Raw genomic sequence first — 13678 nt, forward strand, 5'->3', positions numbered from 1 at the left:
CCGCTTGCCCTATTATTGAGTTACATATTTATTATATCTCTTGTGAAATTGAATTGTATCATTTTCTGGGAAAAGATTTAATGTCACTTACATTTTCAAAGGTACCTACCAATAACATTTAATGATGTAAAAAATATGCATTATTACTCTGGTTCATTAATACCTATTAATCATGATTTAAGGTGTCCCTGGTGAGTTTTACTGTTAACTGTCCAATGCTTACCTTCTTGCAAATGAAAGCCTGAGGAAGCTGCTTCAACCAGAGAACATTAACTAGTTCATTGCAGCAATTTTTGGTCATCTGTATAAAACATGTAAAGGATACGTATGTTTGCCTAGACCATGTGTCAGCTTGTGTTTTGGGAACAAGTTGGTATGTTGTGCCTCATTTCCCCCTTTGTTCCTTTGTATTCAAGGGGCTTTTACCTTTCTTTTGAAAGCCACTTGAGGAAATGCTTGCCTGCTGTGAAAGCCTGATTTATTTTGCATTGCATCTGCACTGTCTGGTTCTGCAATGTGCACTTTGGAATTAAATCAGCTTCTCTGCATCTCTACAAAGGAATTTTTTTCCTAAGAAGTTGACTCTTTCATTGTGTGTATTTCTGGCAAAACTATGTGCATTAACTGTTTTAGCGGCTCTTTGTGTATGTTAAAGTTTGTCTTATTTTTGCTATCAAAGAAAATATCACTTACATGTATAATGCTTTGCAGGAGTAGGTTCTCGCCTAAAAAGATTTCAAAATCAAAGGGGTGCAAGAAGAGTAAAGAAGAAATAAAAATAGTAATGGTCATCCGTTATTGTCTAGCAGTCCAATATGTGCAGATGCTGACCTTGGCAAAAGCGGTGTGGATATACTATTATAATAAATGGGGAAAAAACTCCTGTAAGTCAAAAAAAAAATTGCAGTAGTGCCATCTAGCGTGCCAGGTGTTGCAGTTTTCTGAGAAGGGACACTAAACTACTTTCAGCCCATCCCACTTGTTACAGCCATACGTACCCTGACTCGTCCTCCTGCTGCTGCTCCCTTCTCAGCCTGCTGACAGGAGAGCAGTGACAACATTGACAGAAGGTAGAGGAAGAGACCTGAGGGCTGTTTTTGCAGATGCTGATTCTGGCAAACATGCCATAAGGTTGTCATTGCTGCTCTAGAAAAAATGAGCATTCATGGGATTTTAAAGAAGGAGAAAGATAGCTGTTCCTTCTGTACTCCCATACAAATCTTCCTCTTCGACTCATTGGTTTCCAGTGCTAAACATGCAATGGCTAAAACATCCTTTCTCACCTACTGCAGGCAAGTTGTTTTGGTGTTGGGAGAGAAAAAAATGTAAATTTGATGCCAGAGAAGAAGAGGTGCTGCTGGATTTTGAAGCTGAAAGGAGGGGAAAGGACTTTTTGCCTGGTGACTGAAGGATTTATGTTGAGTAGAGGGTCCAAAAAGTCCTTTGCCTGGGAGGTGGGAGGTGAGAGGGAAGTGAAGGGAACAGGGATCTGTTCTGTGTACTAATGCTCTGTAGTAGGTGGAGTCCTTTTACCGTGACGACCCTAGGCTTTTCCACTGCTGCCTTTTCCACTTTCACTGTTAGCTGACTGAACCTCTCCGCTTTAATCCTGAGATATGCAAAGTGCGTGCCTTGCCCTTCAGTGTGTGAAGCTCCGCAGGGTTTATTTTTGTCTTCAATATGAAATCTGCTTGTAACAAGTGGAAGAGTGATCGAGCCAGAAACCGTTGTCTGCAAATGAAGCCGGCACCTCCATAGCATCGCATAATGCTGTGTATTCGCCTGTCCTCTGCAGCCGGTGCCAGAGGATATTGCTTTTCCAGTTGGATTTGCTTGGGGTGCAGCTACAGCAGTGTATCAAATTGAAGGTGTCAATTTTTAGCTGCCAAAGTGCTAAGGAAGTTTTAAGTGAATGAAAGTCTGGATTCGTGTAGGAGAGTGTTTGATCTTTGCCTTGTTATGTAGATGCTACATCTGATGCAAATCCATGTAGGACTTGTGTTTAAACACTTCTGGCCTGAGCAGTAAGAGGGTAAAAGATGTTTCAAATCTCAGAAATATGGAGGAGGAACCTTTCACTAGCTATTGAGAGTGGGTGAAGAAAAGGAGATGTAAGTAATTTTCCAACTAGTTCTTGAGTATTTCCTTTCTCTAGAGCTAATTTAAGTAGATTACTATCGACTATTCCAAGACTGGATGGGAGAACTACCCCATCAGACATTGGTACTCACAAAGGGTCCTCAGTTAGGAATTCATCTCCAAAGAATATGAAAAACAGTGAACTGAGAGGTTAACAGTTGGACTTGTGGAGGCCCTCCCATGGGGACATGTATCATGTTCCCAACCGAGTGGAGGTGCTGATAAAATGATTTGCCCAGCTTGATATGAAAATATGTGGCAGATTAGGGAATCTAAACCCATAAGGTACAGGGACACCTACAACCATAACCCCCCCAAACTTTATCCTTTCATAAATGTGTGTTTAGAGACCTTTAAAATACACATAGATCTGATTTTCTCATATTATACCCTGCAGCATACAGGCACTTAACTCCCATTGATTTCAGTACCTAAATGGGAGTTGTAGATCTAAAATTGTCTTTGAGGATGTAGCCTTTAGTTCTTGGTTATTGCTGAAAGCGATAGTACTTGCCCATGCTTGGTACCTTTTAACGAGCTCAGTTAGCTTCACCTAATAGACTGAACAGCTCACTGTTCCCGGGGAATCAATATTCTGGGCCATATTCTAACTTGAGTCCTGCAATGCGCATAGCTCTACTGACTAATTTTTAAAATGTGAATTGTGTGTGCATATAGAATGACATTATAATTTCCTGCCTTTTGAGTGGCTAGATGCGCAACTTTAATGTTCTCTTAATGTATTTTTAATGAGCTTTCCTAGAGGCTTCTGAGTGGGAGAAACGTTAAAAAAAAAAAAAAATCTATAATGTGGTCTAGACACTACTCAAATGACCCTTTTCCCACAGAAGTAAGAAACTCAACAGGGAATTCCTCCTCCTGAAAGCTTTGGAAGCTGTGCAGCTTCCGACTTCGAAGCAGCATGATTGAAGCAATAGTTCTTGTAGAGTCCAAACTCAGTTGCTGCACATATCACAAGATACACAGTGGATGAGGCAAGGGCTGACAGGCTACTTTATTTTTCACTGTCAGCTATGTATTTATGCACAGCACAACCTTCTCCACTCTGTATATTTCAAAGTGCTAAAAAATCATACCAATTGTACTCTGCATGCTCAAAGTGCAGATTTCAAAGGTTCATGACTCAGTCAAATCAAAATCAATTTGCACCAGAACACTCAAAAGCACTTCTTCTTACTGAAGGCCATTTCTATGCTAAATTTCAACCCTCTGCTTGATTTTTTTTCTTTTTTTTTTTTTTTTTGAGAGAAGGAAAAGTTGCAAAAAATTCTCATAATGGTAAAAGTGGTTTTCTTCATTTCTTTCATATGCCAAATAGTTGAACTGCATTAATTCAAACAAAATTTCACCTTTTGGGCAGAGACCAGGCCGAGAAAATTTCACTCCAAGAAGTGAAAGCACAGCTGAATTAGAAGAAAAGCTAAGTTGGAAAAGCACGTGAAAACTTCAATACTCTTATCAGTAATATTCCTGCTTCAATGGCCTCACTTGAATGGAAAAGCATTCTGTCTTATTCCATTGTAATAATTACAGAGAATGGGGAACATGCATCACATTTCATGATAATTTATATTAATCATTTGATGACATGCTATATGATGATTTGGTAGCTAAGTCTCACCTATGTGCTTGAAATGTAAAATTAGTTCCTCATCACTGTTTTTTCCTGGCCCAAAGCTCCCTAAAACTCCGGGTATGTCTACACTATGAAGTGCTGTGTAGCGTGGAGGTTTCTGAGCAAGCTTAGAGGTGCACGCTCGGTTCATTGAAGCAGAGCAGAGCTCTCTGCAGACTAATTGTGGCTCAGCAGGATATGTTAGTGTATGTGGAGCTTTCTGTTGCCTGGGCTAGATTGCTTCCTACACTTCATTTAGCTAGCTCAGATACTCTACACTGTACAGAGAGGCTCTTCGAACAGCATGAGGAATGCTTGAAAGTGGATCTGTTTGCTACAGCCCCAGTCAGGGCTTCATAGTGGCTAATGACCACTGGAGTAGTAGCGTCATACTCTGCTGAAAATCAAATGCTTCTCCTGCTCCCTCCCACCTCCTTTGCTGGAGGAAGGCAGACAAAAAAGTAATCGTTCAGCATGTGCTCTAGCTGCTGATTCTTAAATGAAGGTGTGTTAGCTGCCCATTATGGCAGCTTTTGGCCTCCCTTCACTCCCACTGTAGTGAAAAAAGAGCTATATCATATAGATATGGTGCAGGAAGCCTGCTCTTAAAGGCTTCTAAATTCTAGGTACCACCAAAGAATTACTGTTATTTGTTATTTGCTGCCCTTATCCAAAATGTCTATTTATTTCAGCAGGCATATTTGAAATCAGAAGCAGGATATAGAAAAATTTTAGTACTGTATTTTTCCGAGGAGCATAGAGGCAGAACACAAAGTCTGTGATAAAATCTGAGATTAAGAGAAATTCAGCTGTCTGGATCTAAAATTTGACCTACTTTGAAGGTTGTCCCATGTAAGAGTTTAATTTACTGACCAACCAAATGTAGATGTATCAGTGTTCGTGTGCTGCAATAAAATTTCGTAAAGAACATGAAATGTGACAATGATCTTTGAAAAGCTAGGTTATAGAAGTGATATTACAGATTTTAGTAATGCTTTAAATTAAGTGTCTTCAATATGCTTAACCTTGCATTAAACTTAGATTTAATAAGACAGATGTGTATTAAGTACTGAATATACTTAAGGGAGCAATCTTGTGTTGGCAGGGGATGGACTCAATGACCTCCTAATAGTTCTCCTCCATCTCTAATTTCTATGATACTAATTGATTATTAAAACACTTTTATTGAGGATTGATATGTAGCTATTATATAGTTATTAATCTTACAACCCAGCTGATATTTAATTTATACATGATTTTAACACACAATGTCATTTTAGTTTTTAAAGAGTAACCCTGGAACAGTGCATTCACGGGGGCTCTGAAAAACCTTGCTGGTAAATGAGGTTGGCCATTTTGGAGTTATCTGAAATTTTATGATAAAATCACACTTTGCAGGGGTGTAAGTTTACAGAGCTCTCCACATTAAAAATTAATTGTTTGCCTCAGCTACTGCATTGCTCTGGAAAGACAAAGAAGCTTGTCATGAAGAAAGGTGCATTTATTTGTTTTAAATACTATGTGATGTTAGTACTATGTAATCTCAAACAGCAGCTAAATTTTGAATATTTTAAAGTTAATCTGTCTACCTCAGTTTTGGAATTGCAAAGAAATTTCCCAAAACTATGAAAGTGAAGAAAATGGTGCAGGGGTTTTGAGCACTCAAAATTCATTTCTGTGAACGTTTGGCTAAGCAAAAAGCAGAAGTTTTGCAGAGCTATGTTATTAATTCAGCTTGTATATGCCTAGGGCCATGGCTCATAATGGCATTCCTTTCTTTTTAACAGACTGTCAGGATTTTCAAAGGACATCCAGAAAGCCATAAGTGCCTATTTGTTGGATGTATTTCTCATACCCTAAAGGCTTTCTTTGATATGGACTGATCTTTTACATTTATGGATGGAAGTTGCATTAGAAAATGGCCTTTGTGAAAACCTGTAATATCTCAAGAGTTGCAACATCTGATTTTTGGCTAAGGAAGTATGAAGAATGTCAGAACTCTGACTGCTTTTTAAAACAGGATTTTCAAATAATTAGCAGTAAGCAAAAATATGAATAAATGCAAAACCTAATGCAAATACATACTAATGCTTGAAAGTTTCTAGTTACTTTAAATGATATGAGGAGCAGGGAGGGAATACTGCTTATTTTGCTTATAGGATTTTGAGGGGTTTGTGCCTACCTTGTGATAAATATTTACATTCAACATATGTCTTTTGATGTCAAAATTGTCACAACCAAGTTTTGTTTTTCAAGCAGAAGACTGGAATGCAGATGGAAAGGACCCTAATGTCTGGGACACATTCACCCATCAGGGAGGAGATCGAGTTTTCAAGAACCAGACTGGTGATGTAGCTTGTGGCAGCTACACTCTGTGGGAGGAAGATTTGAAATGTATCAAACAGCTTGGATTGACTCATTATCGCTTTTCTCTTTCCTGGTCACGTCTGTTACCTGATGGGACGACAGGTTTCATCAACCAGAAAGGCAATTGTTTCTTAAAAATAGAAGGTTGCAGCTTTAATTCAAGGTTATTGCTGCAGTCTGGCATAATTAATCCAGTATGCTATTCTGCAGTGTAGCTTTGAAATTGCAACTTTTTTCAGAGTAATTATGGGATGATTTTTTATAGGTTTGCAACAACTTACTAATTAATATTCTAGATCCCCTTGGATAGCACAATCTTTTGGGATAGGATTAGTATTATGTTTCCTATGTATCTTTTTGCTTACTCCATTTTTTTAAATTGTAACTCTAAATCATTTTGCTTCATCAGAATGTTTATACTTACAGGGATCCTAGCCATGAGGATATTTTTGGATGGCTTACAATAGACAAGTATCTTATTTGGCAAATGCATTTAGATAGTTTATCAGTATACTCTGATGTACTGAACTTCACATCGACTGTTTTTCACTAAGAAGGACATACTTTTCCCAGATATTGTCTTTAGCAAATTAGAGAGGGTTCTTCAGAACTAGGAACTGTGCTTAGTTCTGTGACAAACACAAGACAGTCCCTGCTCTGAAGAGAAGAGTTTTCACGGTCTCAGCAGACAGCGTAAAAGTGAAAAGGGGTACAGCACATAAGCAAGCTGGTCAGATTGCTAGAAGTCACATATAAAATTTGTTACGCTTCTGATTTGTTTATTTTAATTCTATTGGTATGGACTGGGGGAGAGATTAAGGTCACTCACTAGGAAAAGATAGGAAATGGCACCTTTGCCTGCAGAAGGTAGGGAATGGAAGAAAGAAGAAATAAAGAGAATTGTGAAGAATAAAAGCAACTGAAGCTGAACCAGAAAGGATGGGAGAATCAAAGTAGTTGGCTGAGGTCTCTTGTATGCTGGAAGGAAAATGATCCAAGGAGAAAAGAGCAAAGTAGATTTGGATGAACTTCTGAATCTCAGTTCTGCCTCCTACTCTTCTGAATCTCAGTTCTACCAAGAAGATATATATCTTTGTACTTCTGGGGCAGGTTTGCCCTGGCAATTCTTTTCTTCCCCTGGTTTGAAGATTGCAAAGATGGAAGGCTACAAAGTGAAAGCATTTCTTCTTAGAAAATGCTTTTCAGGTTATCCTGATCTGTACTAGGAAGATACCAGCAGAAACAATATTTTTCTGCAGAATTTTGGTCATGTAGAGTTTGGCTGTTCAATAGGCAGCAGCCTGTCCTCTGCATCCTGCAGATTACGGTTTTCATCAGAGAGTGGAGGAGCCTTTGTTTCAAGAATTCAGAAAGGGGGGTTGGTGAATCTACTGTAAACAGACCAACCAGCCATTTTCCCCTGCAGAGCATGACTGCAAAAACCATGCCAGCATCCCAGAGAGGCTTCAATGGAAGCCTTTCCTTTGCCACCAAAATTTACAATATGTGGCCCACTTTCACTGGCACAGCTTGCCTTTCCCTAGGAATGCTTTTTGTGGTCTGTTGAATTTAAATTTGGCTGAGTCCTTGTGGTTTCTTTCCTGTACTGATATTCCTTCAGCTGGGACTGCAGGCACTGTACAGCCCCACAGTGCTGCCTACTGAATGGGCTTTGTTATATAGACGTCAGAGTAGGAGATAGCAAGCATTCTGAATGTACTTGGTAAGGAAAGCTAACATTTTGACAAAACTCAGCTGTAATTTCAGAAAATGTTCACTTGATCTCCAGTATAAGCAGTTGCCTGATTAATATTATGAACTTTACATTTAACAAAAGGGCATTGGAGGAACTCCAAGTAGGCCAGCTTTCATTAGGCAGGAGTTCACTTCTCTTGTGCAGTGATCTGTTGAAGCAATTGTAGCTGCATAGCATGGAAAGGCCATCATCTTCTATATAAACATTTTTACAAAGAGCATGTGAAGAATTAGAAAGCTTAGAGCAATGTCCTTTCAAATAAAATCATTCACACCAACTGATTCACTACCAATTTCACACCTAAGATGTAGGACATTTGAAAACCTTTAAAACCATTCTGTTTCTGACTCGGTGGGGGTAGGGTCTTTTAAAGCAGCGATGTTGTAGGTGTATTGTTCCTAAGATGTGTCAGGTTTTAGGTTAAAACTTACACCAAGTTTGTTTTTAAAGTATTTTCGTACAGTTATTTTTACCCTAGAAGGTGCCCTGAGCAGAAAAAGTTAGCTGTTAAACACTAGGTGTCAGTGTGGAGGGAGACAGAAGTAGTAGTCGGGGGGTATTGAGTCTGGGAGAGTTTGGTGTTATGCCTCACTTCAGCATGAAGGGAGAGCATCAGGAAGGGGAGAGAAGATGACAGAAAGGTGAAAAGAACAATCCTTCACTTTCCAGTGAGAAAATGCTCCTTAATGTCTCTAATCCCCAAATTTTGGGGTGTCTCCACAAAAGCCTTATATACACAGTTTCTTGGAAGAACGTTTTCTTCTGTATTTCTGCTTCTAGCTGACCCACAGACACAGCCATAGAACTAAATCAGGCGACTCTGGAAGGTATGAGACAATCTGGAAACTTGACTTGACATTTACATTTTTCAGGGATGCAGTTCTATTTCTCTTCATTTCCTAACACAAAGCATAAATCTTTTCCAGTATTGGTGTTTAATTGAGATGTAAAAAATGAATGATAGCTGGTTGCACTTAAATGTTATAAAGTGTACTAAGTAATTTATGATCTGAAAATTAGAATGAGAAATGCTAGTGTCTTCTAGGCAAGCATTACTCTCAATATGGCAGAACCAGATTCTGTACCAGCAAAGGATTTCTTTTTTCCCAGTTTAAGCTTAGATAGTAAACCTTGTAGTCCCACCAGCAAACAGTTAACACACACCCAGTCCCACTGAAGTCAATAAAAGTAACAGTAACAAACTGTATTTGCTCCTAATTGCTCTTGCAAATTGCAAGAATTTGCCTTTCAAAATTTAGAATTCTCGTGTATTCCTTCCTCTTTTACGTGGGTTCATTCTCAGGCACAGACACGTATCTCCTTAGAATTTAATGTGTTTTTCTGGTGCTGCATTTGGAAGGAAAAGCAAACTACCTGTGAGATTTATTGTGAATTACTTTGTAAACAAACTTATTGAGTCTTGCTGTGCTAAAGGATGTGTATGCACCTGTTTGTTTAGGAGAAGGCACTGTCTAAATCTGGGGTTCATAATTGATTGCTGCAGTAAATGTTGTCTTAAAAGAGCCATTTGATGGAAATCCTTACGACCAGTCATTTGAAGTTAGGATAATTTGAAGTCTAATGCTGTCCTTTTAAGAAGAAGGCAGTATGGGGTTCTGTGTTGGCATTTTTAAATATCAATACACAGTAAGCTGAACCTGAAAATACAGGGGAATACATAGTACAATATAGTACAGACATATTTACTAATGAACAAGTTTCCTGCTTTGGATTAAACAAAATCTCTGGTTCAGAAACTGTTAAGAGTAATAATCTAAACCATATGTAACGTCCTAAGCATACATTTTGTTAACCTTTGCAATTTAGTGTTGTTCCTCCTCCTTTCTGCTGTGTTTTCAACTTCTTTAGACCTTCCTCAGTTCTGGGTTTCAATACAGCAAGGCCTTGGGATAGACATTTCATAAGCACCTATGTCTTATTAGGATACGTGGTAGTCTAAGACCCACAAAATTTTTATGAATTTTAGGTTTCTAAGGTTCTTAAACACTTTGGTATATTTAGCCCAAGTCTCTGAAGCAAAGGCTGACTGATTTCTACATTCCACCAGCATGATGGAGACCTATTCCTGGCTGGAGCCTCTTAGCTTAACAAATAATAATTCAAGGCCACTGTTGGCCTTTTCCAATTACCACACTAAACCAGACAGTTCAAGTAAAAGAGCAAGATAACTGATACTCTTTGAACCAGAGCTTATGATGTGTTTTGCAATATCTAGTATTTTCAGAAGGCTTAAAAGCAATGTAGTTGTGTTTGGATGTACGCAAAATTAAAAGAGCCTATACAAGATCTTAAGGTATCCTGATATTTAAACTTCCAGTGACCTCTCAGCAGCAAAAAAATAGTCCCTTAGGAAACATATTCATGTCAACCACTGCTAAATCTGAACAGAAGGTGAATTCCTTTTAAGCCTGTAGAACTGCATCCCCAGTACTGCCCAGCTTTAACAACACATCCAGGAAATTAAAGTTGATCTCTGTCTTATCAAGGGGGGACAAGAAAGGTTGGAAGTCATGAGCTTTTAGAAAGGTGAGCTAATTCCTGCTTGCAGTTAGAGGGACTGAGCAGTCTGCAGCAGTGGCAGCATAAAAGGAAGAGAGTTGGTTTCTTGGATAAACTATTGCCAAGCCATTCAAGTTGGTGGCTAAAGAGACCAGTGCCCTAAACTCCATCTAAAATCTAGTAGACCCCAATGAAAGCCTTTAATGTCATATAGATCTAATGAGGGAACCATTGAATTCACACCATTGCAAAACATTGAATGCATTGACAGTATCTTCTTTGTCTTGATGCTGGCACAGACAGTGATGGAGAATGGAACAGTCTAGAGGAAACAGCTCACCCAGCTAACCAAGTTCAAATCATAAAAGATCAGCTTAGTTACCTTGCTAAGTGTGGCACTAAACTTTTTAAAAGACAGAGTTCTCAAGGAGAGAAATTCTTTCATTAGAATGAATCTACCTGTCAGGCTCTCAAGCGTCAGGATTTTTGCAACACGCTTGTGCCTTGTACATGAAGCCAGGCTGCCATTCAGGCATTTAAATGAAAGGATTATATTTTCATGTGACCAGCACCCATCAGAATTATGTTTCTCCTGGGGAGTTGCTGTCCACTGATCTATTTTGAAAATTTGCATCCTCATTTCATTTTATGTGCCTGGTTGGAAGATTTTGTGTGCTGAGCATTTTTGCCAACTCTGGGGTCTTGTAACAGTAGTCAGCATGCAGTTGAGAGGAAATATTTGCATCTCATAACAGAGAAAATGTGCAGTTAGGTTTCTTCATGTGTTAGAATGTAAAAAAGTTATTAAGTTAACCCTTTTTTGTTTCTTTTAGTATTTTCAGGAGTCAATTATTACAGCAAAATCAGTAGTAACCTGCGAAATGGCATTCTGCTTCCTGTATCACTTTGGTTTACCTCAGTCCTTAGAAGATGAAGGTTGCTGGAGATCTGAAAAGATCATCAAGATGTTTGATATTCATGCAAGGTATTGCTTCAGAACATTTGGAGACTGAGTGATCACTATTAATGAGCCTTATGTTGTTGCTGTAGGTGGTTGTGAAAAAGCTGTAGCCCCAGCATTGGTACCAGAGCTTACAAGGCAGCTTATAAGGTGATAAAAGCTCATGCTAAAGCCTGACACAGTTGCAGTAAGGTATTTGAAGAAAACAACATGGACTTGTGCCTATAGCTCTTAACTCAGATTGGTAGAACCTCTGCGAATTCCGTAGCAGAACAAAAAGCAATGAAAGGGTACCTGTCCTTTACCTTAGATGGGTTTCTCAGGACCATATTTACTGCTGGTGAATATCCAGCCATCATGAAGTCCCGGATTTCTGCAATGCATTCAAAGCAAGGTTACTTATCATCAAGGCTTCTGGAATTCACTAAAGAGGAAAAAATGATGATCATGGGTACTGCTGACTTCTTTGCTCTGAACTGTTGAACTTAAGACCAAGAAAATGCAGACTAAATGTTTCAATGGACTGTGAAGCTGAGCAAATAATGGATCCTTCTTGGCCTGTTGCAACTGGGAGTTTATGACTGGCTGTAGTACCATGGAGTTTGCAGTGACTTCTGTGTTATATCAAGGAATGACCTGAGGGTCACAAAACAATTTTACTACTCTTAGCTGGCCGATGAGGGGATCTGAGAATCCAATGAGTAATACTGGTGATTTGGTTTTTTTTTTGAGGAGCCCATCTGGATGGCATAAGACACTGTACGAGATATAAATAAACAAGTCACCTTGGGATTCTTAATTTGATTTTTGCATGCTATAAAGAGTAGAAGCCTTAGTGTTTTCCTGTTGCCTTTGTACTTGATAGCTATTTTACAGTTTGAAATGACACACCAGTGTTATATCATCTTCTGAACTCCAGAAATGATCTTTGTGATGCCAGCAGTAAGGCTTTCCTGGCATGCATCTACTCCTGGCAATGGGACGTGTGGTAACTGCCAGTACAAGGGGTTAAAGAGCAGTGACAATAAGCAGATGCTAATGCTGGAAAGATATTTTAGTCTTCTCATTAAAATAAGTCATTTCACTGTCTTCATGGATATTTGCACAGTTTTGCTTTTCCATTGTTAGTCATAAAAGGTCAGCTCATGGAAAATTAAGTTAATAGGGTCAGTGCAATTTGATGAAAACTAGTTTTAGTTTGTAGCTCAGAAAAGATAGAGGGTAATGCATCTGATTTTATGGGCTTTCTTACATCTGTTCTGAATAAAACTTCTGCTCTCTTGTTCTAGGATACATATAATAACCCTATAATTTACATCACTGAGAATGGGTTTTCCCAAAGTGACCCTGCTCTACTTGATGACAGTCAACGATGGGAGTATTTCAGGCTGACTTTACAGGAAATTTTAAAAGGCACCATTTAAAATGATGAAAGATCAATTGTGCAAACTTAATATAATTTTACTTTGTGCTTATTTGCATTCAACAATGACCAGTGATTCTTGAAGCTAAAACTCATGTAAATCAGAGTAAAGTGATGTGATTAGACAAAAAAAATGTTTAGCTGAAAGGAAAGCAAGTAGTTTTAATCCCACTCTCCCATCTTGGGGTGGAAACAGATGAAAAGGTTCTGCATAAATGCTTTATTTCTAAACTCAGTTTTGTAGGGCCATAGTTCTTTGCTGAGCAAAACAACCACATTGATCTTCAAAAGTGCTTACCATTCATACTTCTCATTGTGAAGGATGTAAAGTTGAGTGCACCTGAAAACCTGACCATTGCATCTCATAATATCCTTACAGAATACAACCTCCCATAAACAATGAGATCTGTGTAATAATTCATTCCTGTACAGGGCCATTAAGTCATTATAGCTCAGCTTCTGCCTTTAAATCAGGATGGCCCAAAGTGTTGCTTTACCATTAGTTTTGATAGGAACAAAGTTGGTCCAGTTTCCAATATTCTGGAAATTCCTTCCTTATCTTCCTTCTGTTGGTAGTATTCTCTGAGGTAATTTACAGGGAGTAGATCTTCTCACTATGTATCAAGTGAACTGTATTTTAAAATGCCAGTTCATTTAAATAACAGCTACTCTCCCTGTTATATTTGTCCAAAGTGATCACAGTCATGAATGTCATATCATAGTTCAATGTTTTTTTGTAGCCATTTTTCCATCTTCATGCTTCTTTTTTACTTTTGCTGTTTATATTCTTTATTTTATCCTTACTTTCATTAAAATGTTCTTTTAAAAGCTACCTTTCTGTCTTCTTCCTTTCCATTTGAAGTTGCAGTTTAGACT

General features: G+C 38.5%; 1 pseudogene; it reads left to right on the plus strand.

Annotated features, from left to right (window-relative positions):
- Nucleotides 1–12803, plus strand: part of LOC104837638 — a 31223-nt pseudogene extending 18420 nt beyond the window's left edge.
- The last annotated feature ends 875 nt before the right edge of the window (nt 12804–13678 follow it).

This window comes from Haliaeetus leucocephalus, unplaced genomic scaffold (genome assembly GCF_000737465.1).
Source record: "Haliaeetus leucocephalus isolate CR32 unplaced genomic scaffold, Haliaeetus_leucocephalus-4.0 Scaffold545, whole genome shotgun sequence".
Taxonomy (NCBI): domain Eukaryota; kingdom Metazoa; phylum Chordata; class Aves; order Accipitriformes; family Accipitridae; genus Haliaeetus; species Haliaeetus leucocephalus.